Genomic DNA, 9530 nt, shown 5'->3' on the forward strand with positions numbered 1-9530 from the left:
ATAATAAAAGCTATATATGACAAACCCACAGCAAACATTATCCTCAATGGTGAAAAATTGAAAGTATTTCCTCTAGAGTCAGGAACAAGACAAGGGTGCCCACTTTCACCATTACTATTCAACATAGTTTTGGAAGTTTTGGCCACAGCAATCAGAGCAGAAAAAGAAATAAAAGGAATCAAATTGGAAAAGAAGAAATAAAACTCTCACTGTTTGCAGATGACATGATCCTCTACATAGAAAACCCTAAAGACTCCATCAGAAAATTACTAGAGCTAATCAATGAATATAGTAAAGTTGCAGGATATAAAATCAACACACAGAAGTCCCTTGCATTCCTATACATTAATAATGAGAAAATAGAAAGAGAAATTAAAGAAACAATTCCATTCACCATTGCAACGGAAAGAATAAAGTACTTAGGAATATATCTACCTAAAGAAACTAAAGACCTATATATAGAAAACTATAAAACACTGGTGAAAGAAATCAAAGAGGACACTAATAGATGGAGAAATATACCATGTTCATGGATTGGAAGAATCAATATAGTGAAAATGAGTATACTACCCGAAGCAATTTACAGATTCAATGCAATCCCTATCAAACTACCAATGGTATTCTTCACAGAGCTAGAACAAATAATTTCAAAATATGTATGGAATAGCAAAAAACCTCAAATAGCCAAAGCTATCTCGAGAAGAATGGAACTGGAGGAATCAACCTGCCTGACTTCAGGCTCTACTACAAAGCCACAGTCATCAATACAGTATGGTACTGGCACAAAGACAGAAATATAGATCAATGGAACAAAACAGAAAGCCCAGAGATAAGTTCAGGTACATATGGACACTTTATCTTTGACAAAGGAGGAAAGAATATACAATGGAGAAAAAACAATCTCTTTAACAAGTGGTGCTGGGAAAACTGGTCAACCACTTGTAAAAGAATGAAACTAGAGCACTTTCTAACACCATACACAAAAATAAACTCAAAATGGATTAAAGATCTAAATGTAAGACCAGAAACTATAAAACTCCTAGAGGAGAACATAGGCCAAACACTCTCCGACATACATCACAGCAGGATCCTCTATGACCCACCTCCCAGAATATTGGAAATAAAAGCAAAAATAAACAAATGGGACCTAATTAAACTTAAAGTTTCTGCACAACAAAGGAAATTATAAGCAAGGTGAAAAAGCCTTCAGAATGGGAGAAAATAATAGCAAATGAAGCAACTGACAAACAACTAATCTCAAAAATATACAAGCAACTGCTACAGCTCAATTCCAGAAAAATAAATGACCCAATCAAAAAATGGGCCAAAGATCTAAATAGATATTTCTCCAAAGAAGACATACAGATGGCTAACAAACACATGAAAAGATGTTCAACATCACTCATTATCAGAGAAATGCAAGTCAAAACCACTATGAGGTACCATTTCATGCCAGTCAAAATGTCTGCGATCCAAAAGTCTACAAGCAATAAATGCTGGAGAGGGTGTGGAGAAAAAGGAACCCTCTTACACTGTTGGTGGGAATGCAAACTAGTAGAGCCACTATGGAGAACAGTCTGGAGATTCCTTAAAAAAAGTGGAAATAGAAGTGCCTTATGATCCAGCAATTCCACTGCTGGGCATACGCACTGAGGAAACCAGAATTGAAAGAGACACGTGTACCCCAATGTTCATCACAGCACTGTTTATAATAGCCAGGACATGGAAGCAACCTAGATGTCCATCAGCAGATGAATGGATAAGAAAGCAGTGGTACATATACACAATGGAGTATTACTCAGTCATTAAAAAGAATACATTTGAATCAGTTCTAATGAGGTGGATGAAACTGGAGCCTAGTATACAGAAGTAAGCCAGAAAGAAAAACACCAATACAGTATACTAATGCATATATATGGAATTTAGAAAAATGGTAACAATAACCCTGTATATGAGACAGCAAAAGAGACACTGATGTATAGAACAGTCTTTTGGACTCTGTGGGAGAGGGAGAGGGTGGGATGATTTTGGAGAATGGCGTTGAAACATGTATAATATCATATATGAAATGAGTCACCAGTCCAGGTTCGATGCATGATACTGGATGCTTGGGGCTGGTGCACTGGGATGACCCAGAGGGATGGTATGGGGAGGGAGGAGGGAGGAGGGTTCAGGATGGGGAATACGTGTATGCCTGTGGTGGATTCATTTGATATATGGCAAAACCAATACAATATTGTAAAGTTAAAAAATTAAATTAAATTTTAAAAAATTCACCATTATTTGTTGATGCCAATTAATGGAAATTTCCAAGAAGCGTACCCTAAAAGTTTCTTGGAATGTAGCTTCTTCAGTTTTTTATCCTCATTCTGAACAAAATAAATTCCAAAGGCCTATAAGGTTTACCATATACTTCAAGAACTGTCATCTCTGATCCTGTCATTACAACCTATCATAATTATAAAACATTGATGAGATATTGAAATCAAATCAGACAAATTTCCCAAATCTTATATTTGTGGAATGAAAATATACAGCTTTTGTCTACCCTCTATACACATTGTACTAATATAGATGACTTCATTGAATTTATATATGAATAAACTATATAGATGTTGTGATATTTTACAATACACTTTAAAAAACCTCTTAGAGCAATGATCACAAGCCATGTACACACTAACATGTGTACTAATAATTTGCAGTGGGAATATGGATGAATAAACCATTTCTTACACCTGAGGAGCTGGCATCACAATTGACTACTTATTTTCACACTCTGAAAATGATACTTTATTTCTTAGTAAAATTGTCTTAGGAGACAGATGAGAAAGTTTAATGATTCAGATAAAGAGAGAGCTCTCTTTAATATTTCTCTATACACTGGATTTAATTGTTTTTGAGGATCTTAAAACTATATCACTCCCTCAAAATGGTTGAAAATGCCAAGTACAAGTAAATACATTATTTTCTTATTCATTTCTTGACAAGTTCTTATTACCTGACAAATTAATTCAAATCCCTTTGTCTAAATGAATAAACATAATTCTCACATTCCCACTTGTTTTATTTATGATGTGGACTTCCCTGGTGGATCAGTGGTAAACAACAATCTAACTGCTAATGCAATGGGCATGGTTTCGATCCCTGGGTCAGGAAGATACCCTGGAGAAGGAAATGCCAACCCACTCTAATATTCTTGCCTGGAGAATTCCATGGACAGAGGAGCCTGGCAGGCCCCAGTACAGGTGTGGCAGAGTCAGACATGACTGAGTGACTATCACTCACTAGTGATTATAAAACGGCACACAAACACACACCTACACAGCTCAAAGAAGACATGTTATATAATATATCAGGGTATTTTTAACTATTATAATTATTTTCTGGAGTTTCAGCTTCAGCATCATTCCTTCCAAAGAACACCCAGGACTGATCTCCTTTAGAATGGACTGGTTGGATCTCCTTGCAGTCCAAGGGACTCTCAAGAGTCTTCTCCAACACCACAGTTCAAAAGCATCAATTCTTCAGTGCTCAGCTTTCTTTATAGTCCAACTCTCACATCCATACATGACTACTGGAAAAACCATAGTCTTGACTAGATGGACCTTCATTGGCAAAGTAATGTCTCTGCTTTTGAATATGCCATCTAGGTTGGTCATAACTTTCCTTCCAAGGAGTAGCATCTTTTAATTTCATGGCTGCAATCACCATTTACAGTGACTTTGGCCACCTCATGCAAAGAGTTGACTCATTGGAAAAGACTCTGATGATATGGGAAGGATTGGGGGCAAGAGGAGAAGGGGATGACAGAGGATGAGATGGCTGGGTGGCATCACTGACTTGATGGATGTGAGTTTGAGTGAACTCTGGGAGTTGGTGATGGACAAGGAGGCCTGGTGTGCTGCAATTCATGGTGTCGCAAAGAGTCGGACACGACTGAACGACTGAACTGAACTGAACTGAATTATTTTCTCATAGATTACGGCAGGTGAGAATCTGTAAAAATAATTGTATAGCTACTGTTGGTATGGATAAATAATCTTTTATTTCGCTTTGTTGCTGTTTGTCCACAGGGTGTCAGGCTTACACTAGTAACTTGAAAATACTGGCAGTAAACCAAAATGACTTTCACATCTATTTCTGTGTTTTCCAATAGAAATATACCTAATTAATTGATAATAATAATAAAAGGTATGGTTTTTAATGGAAATAAGTTCAGTTCAGTCACTCAGTCGTGTCCAGCTCTTTGTGACCCCATGAATCACAGCACACCAGGCCTCCGTGTCCATCACTAACTCCTGGAATTTACCCAAATTCATGTCCATGGAGTCGGTGATGCCATCCAGCCATCTCATCCTCTGTCGTCCCCTTCTCCTCCTGCCCCCAATCCCTCCCAGCATCAGGGTCTTTTCCAATGAGTCAGCTCTTCATGTGAGGTGGCCAAATTATTGGAGTTTCAGCTTTAGCATCAGTCCTTCCAATGAACACCCAGGAATGATCTTTAGAATGGGCTGGTTGGATCTCCTTGCAGTCCAAGGGACTCTCAAGAGTCTTCTCCAACACCACAGTTCAAAAGCATCAATTCTTTGGTGCTCAGCTTTCTTCACAGTCAAACTCTGACATCCATACATGACCACAGGAAAAACCATAGCTTTAACTAGATGGACCTTTTTTGGCAAAGTACTATCTCTGCTTTTCAATATACTATCTAGGTTGGTCATAACTTTTCTTCCAAGGAGTAAGCATCTTTTAATTTAATGGCTGCAATTACCATCGGCAGTGATTTTGGTGCCCCCAAAAATAAAGTCTGACACTGTTTCCACTGTTTCTCCATCTATTTCCCATGAAGTGATGGGACCAGATGCCATGATCTTCGTTTTCTGAATGTTGAGCTTTAAGCCGACTTTTTCACTATCTTCTTTCACTTTCATAAAGAGGCTTTTTAGTTCCTCTTCACTTTCTGCCATAAGGGTGGTGTCATCTGGTTATCTGAGGTTATTGATATTTCTCCCAGCAATCTTGATTCCAGCTTGTGCTTCTTCCAGCCCAGCGTTTCTCATGTATTCTGCATATAAATAGTAAACCATGAAGTGGAGTATAAAAGGTATTCAAAATGAAAACTGCAAATTGATTTACAAATGTGGTGTCTCCAAACCATATTCTAACATTCAGTTTTTTTTTTTCTTTTATAACAGTTAATGTATAGAAATTTACCTATTTTCTGCATTGATAAAACTGGGCTTGAAAAGCATCATCAATTTTATAACAATGAAAGTCCATGAGGTGAGAGAACTAGTGAGTGTTCTCCATTTTCATGGTCATCAACATAGTACAGAAGGTTAAGTAGAACCACTCTAGATTGCCTCCTGTTGCTGCCCTGCCAGTCACTGATCTGAAAGAATTCAGAATGGTTATAAGCGTCTCTCAAATAAAAGTCTTGGAAACTGTGGAGACAGATCACAAAGGCTTAGAAACTTCAAGGTTCTATTTACCATTTGGCTTTAATTACTTTTCTCGTTTTGTGAAATAACTGAAATGTCTCAAGTGACATTTCACTAAGACAGTTTTTCTGCCCGGTTAGAGAGGAGAATGACAGGTAGCTGAAAGAAGTCTGCAGTGTTCTAAGAAATACTGCAAAATCTTCAGGTCTGTTTTATTATTGAAAAGGGAATACTACTCAAAAAGGATAAATGGAAGAGACCGTGGTGGGAGCAGTATTAAAGTAAGGCAATATGACAAGAATGTGGAATAGGCTGTACACCTATTTTTGCCTGCTGCTGCTGCTGCTGTCGCTTCAGTCGTATCCGACTCTGTGCGACCCCATGGACAGCAGCCCACCATGTTCCCCTGTCTATTTTGGCCTAGAGAATAATTTTTCCACTTAGGTTTCCCCTGCTTCTAAAGTAATTTGTTTCAAGTGGTATAGATGTGAAAAAAACCTGGATATCCAGAGGGTCAAAAACATTATAGAGAAAAGATCCTTTCTTTAAGAATACTAAAAGTACTTAAAAGATCAATATATGCCTTTTCTTATTGCCTGTATTTTTATCTTGATCAATTTCACTCTTTTCCTAATTTACTATTCTTTTTTTTCTTTTTTAGTTTTTACCTGTTTTCTAATCCTTCCAGTTTTTTAAAAGAATCCGTTTTTTCCCCAGAAATGAGAAATTTCCTTTAATTTATTTGGCCACATATATTTACTAAGTTTTTGTCATTTTGTGTTTATAATTTTAACTTTTAAAATAAAGGACCATTTGAGAAGAAACAGTATTACATGCTCCCACATATACACAAACTCATATACATTTGTATATGTGTGTATATATTAGATGAAAGGTGAAGCATTCATGAGCTCATTTATCTGCTTTTTGTGTGAGAATAAATAACTTACTGAGACAAAGTTATGCCCTTCGGGAAGCTACCACAGCTTTCAGCCTATTCAGCTGAATTCAGTGTTCCAAGCAAGTGATTCTGTTCTAAATACAAAAAACTATCATTGCTACAGATAAAACTTAAATTTTTGTTTCAAGCATAAATTATTAAAGTGTTACGCTGACAAAAGAAATAAGTCTTACCTAGTAACACATTTCTGTTCTGATGTTATTCTTTTATTTTCTGCTTGGTTAGAATTTCTGCCACAGAGATATTTATACAATGATGCAAAAGTCTAAACTCATATTTTACAATACAGACTGAAATGCTATAAAGCTCAGAATATGTAGACAAGTACATCTTAATTTCTTTATTATATTGTTTGTTAATGTGAGAATGGTTAGTAACATGCTCTGTAGCAGTTATATGCTATGTTTTATTGCCTTTGGATGTCAATTATTTGTAATCCACTGGTTTTTGTATCATTTTACTGATGTTCTTATTGGATTATTTTAAAGGCATTTCATTTCTCTAGGCTTGGAGGTTTTGGAGGTGTCCAAATTTCCCTGTGGTTGCAAGATTTGGATTTGTTACAAATGACTTAGATGTTTTTAAATAGCTTAAAGAGCATTAGTTGTAAAGCACTCCTAACAAGCCAGAATGACATGGACTAGGACACTAGCTTGCTAATTCACCTTGAGCTCCGATATATTACTTTTTCTCTCTAGGCATATAGATACAGAAGATACAAATTCTTATTAAGGAGAGCACTGAAAAGAGCTACAGTGGGATAGTTGCTTATAGGACAATAACAACGCAGAAACTGCAATAACAGCAAAAAAAACACAAAATTTTGACTTAGAGTTCCAGAAAAACATACAGGTGTGTGAATGTTAGTGGTCAGAATATAGGTGAATCATTTTGAAGAAAAAGAAGTATGCAGAAAAGAAATCCAGGAGAAAAACCACTAAAAAAAATTAGCCTTATCAATATCAAGTAAGTCATGGAAACAGGATGATATTAGTAACTGAGTGATATGAGAAAATTACTAAAGATCCTAATCCTGTGAAATTCTTCTTAATTATTGATAGATCCTCAGTAATGCCATCAAGGGATGAATGGATATATAAAACTTGAAGAACGTGTCGTATACATGCTGTAATCACACAGTAGGCACTGAAACTCACCTATTCATAAACGCAGAGACTTCTACATCTAACAGAGAGCCTGTAAAGTATAGTTTGGGCCAAGGCAGAAAAGAAGGGGAGATGACCTCAATGGAAGTAGGTTACCTTTATTCAGGCAAGGAGGGGCGACAGTCGGCCGAACGACCAGGCTGAGCACAAGAGGGAACAGGGAGGCTTCATATTTAAAGGGAGGTTTGTGAAAGTGATAAGAGAAACGTTAGTCAAGTGGAATGTTTTGGGTATTCTTTAGTTGAGATGACATTTTTATCTGGGCAGGGAGTGATAAGTCTCTGGCAGATGTAGGGGGTGGATGGTTTCTGGACAGGGGCTGATAAGTCTCAGATAGATACAACCGGCCTGAAGCACGATGGCGGAACCTAAAGTTCGGCTTTGTTTTCTCTGAAGTTAGATGATTCAGCAAGGGCCTTCGAGACTGCTGTTTTCTTTTTTTTTTTTAATTTTATTTTATTTTTAAACTTTACAATATTGTATTAGTTTTGCCAAATATGTTTTCTTTTCTAGGCCCAAAGACTCCTTCAGAGACCACTCTGAAGCAGCTACTCTATAGCCTGAACAAACACTCTGGCAGACCTTGAGTGTAGTCTTTACTTCATTCTTCTGAATGGAATCTACTTTTCTTCTGCAAAACAAATTCTTCATTCTACTAGGGAATAAATGGCAATTTTACCAAGAGCTGATTCTATACTCATAAAATTCTAGTTTGAAGATATCTATTCATTCATTTATCTATCCATTCCATAGATACTGAAAACACTATGTTGAGCAGAGTTCCAGATCCTCAGGATACAGCCTGAAACAGAGAGACCTGTTTCTTGTTCTCTACATTTGTTTATTTACTTATTTTGCTTATGGTTACCAAGGAGCAAGAGGAGGGTGGGATGAGTTGGAAGACTGGAGCTGACATATCTATACACCACTATGTATAAAGGAGATAACTGATGTTATATAGCACAGGGAACTCTACTCTGTGCTCTGTAATAGCCTAAATGGGAAGAAAATATATGAAAGAGTGGCTATATGTATATGTACAACTGACTCACTTTGCTATCCAGCAGAAACTAACACAATATTGTAAAGTAAATATACCCTAATAAAATTAATAAAATTTTTATGATATAATTAACAGGTGTATAACATAGTGATTCACAATTTTTCAAGGTTATATATTCCATTTATAGTTATTAAAAATATTGCTTATATTCCTGTTTTATATCACATATCTTTGTAACTTATTTTATATTTAACAGTTTGTACCTCTTAATTCAGCTTCCCAGGTGGCTCAGTGGTAAAGAATAAGCCTGCAATGCAAGAGACATTGGTTTGTTTCCTCAGTCAGGAAGTTGCCCTGGAGAAGGAAATGGCAACCTGCTCCAGTATTCTTGCCTAGGAAGTCCCATGGACAAAAACATCCATGGGGTCACAGAGAGTCAGACACAACTTCGCCACTGAGCAACAATAACAAACCCCGTATAAGCAGAAACTTTGTTCTGCTCATCCCCATGATCTAACTGCTGCTGCTGCTGCTAAGTTGCTTCAGTCATATCCGACTCTGTGCAACCCACCAGGCTTCCCTGTCCCTGGGATTCTCCAGGCAAGAATACTGGAGTGGGTTGCCATTTCCTTCTCCAATGCATGAAAGTGAAGTCGCTCAGTCGTGTCCGACTCAGTGACCCCATGGACTGCAGCCTACCAGGCTTCTCCACCCATGGGATTTCCCAGGCAAGAGTACTGGAGTGGGGTGCCATGGCCTTCTCTATAGAATCCAACTAAGTGGTTTCATTTTGGAAGGGGGTGAATATATAAGAAGCCAAAGAGACAACTGGAAAGTAGATGCAAGAAGTTGGTTGTACATATGAGTTCCTGCATGGAAATACATTTTAAATGGAAGATATATTTCTATGTAAATTTTTGAAATAAAAATAAAATACTATAATTAGCTAAAGGATT

At 37.0% G+C, this 9530-nt stretch overlaps 1 long non-coding RNA gene across 2 annotated transcripts in view; it reads right to left on the reverse strand.

Annotated features, from left to right (window-relative positions):
* Window positions 1-7719, reverse strand: part of LOC147370595 (uncharacterized) — a 114114-nt gene extending 106395 nt beyond the window's left edge. Inside the window, exons 1-2 of one of the 2 annotated variants that reach the window (XR_015166145.1) lie at window positions 7668-7719; window positions 4775-5068 (exon numbers count right to left, since the gene is read on the reverse strand). This is a non-coding gene — a long non-coding RNA (uncharacterized LOC147370595). Of the gene's footprint in view, window positions 1-4774; window positions 5069-7562 lie in introns of both variants that reach the window. The other variant, XR_015166144.1, reaches the window with a different exon arrangement.
* Between the last annotated feature and the right edge of the window lie 1811 nt (window positions 7720-9530).

This window comes from Bos grunniens, chromosome 6 (genome assembly GCF_055505025.1).
Source record: "Bos grunniens cultivar Pamir isolate PY7600 chromosome 6, Bosgru_T2T1.0, whole genome shotgun sequence".
NCBI classification, from domain to species: domain Eukaryota; kingdom Metazoa; phylum Chordata; class Mammalia; order Artiodactyla; family Bovidae; genus Bos; species Bos grunniens.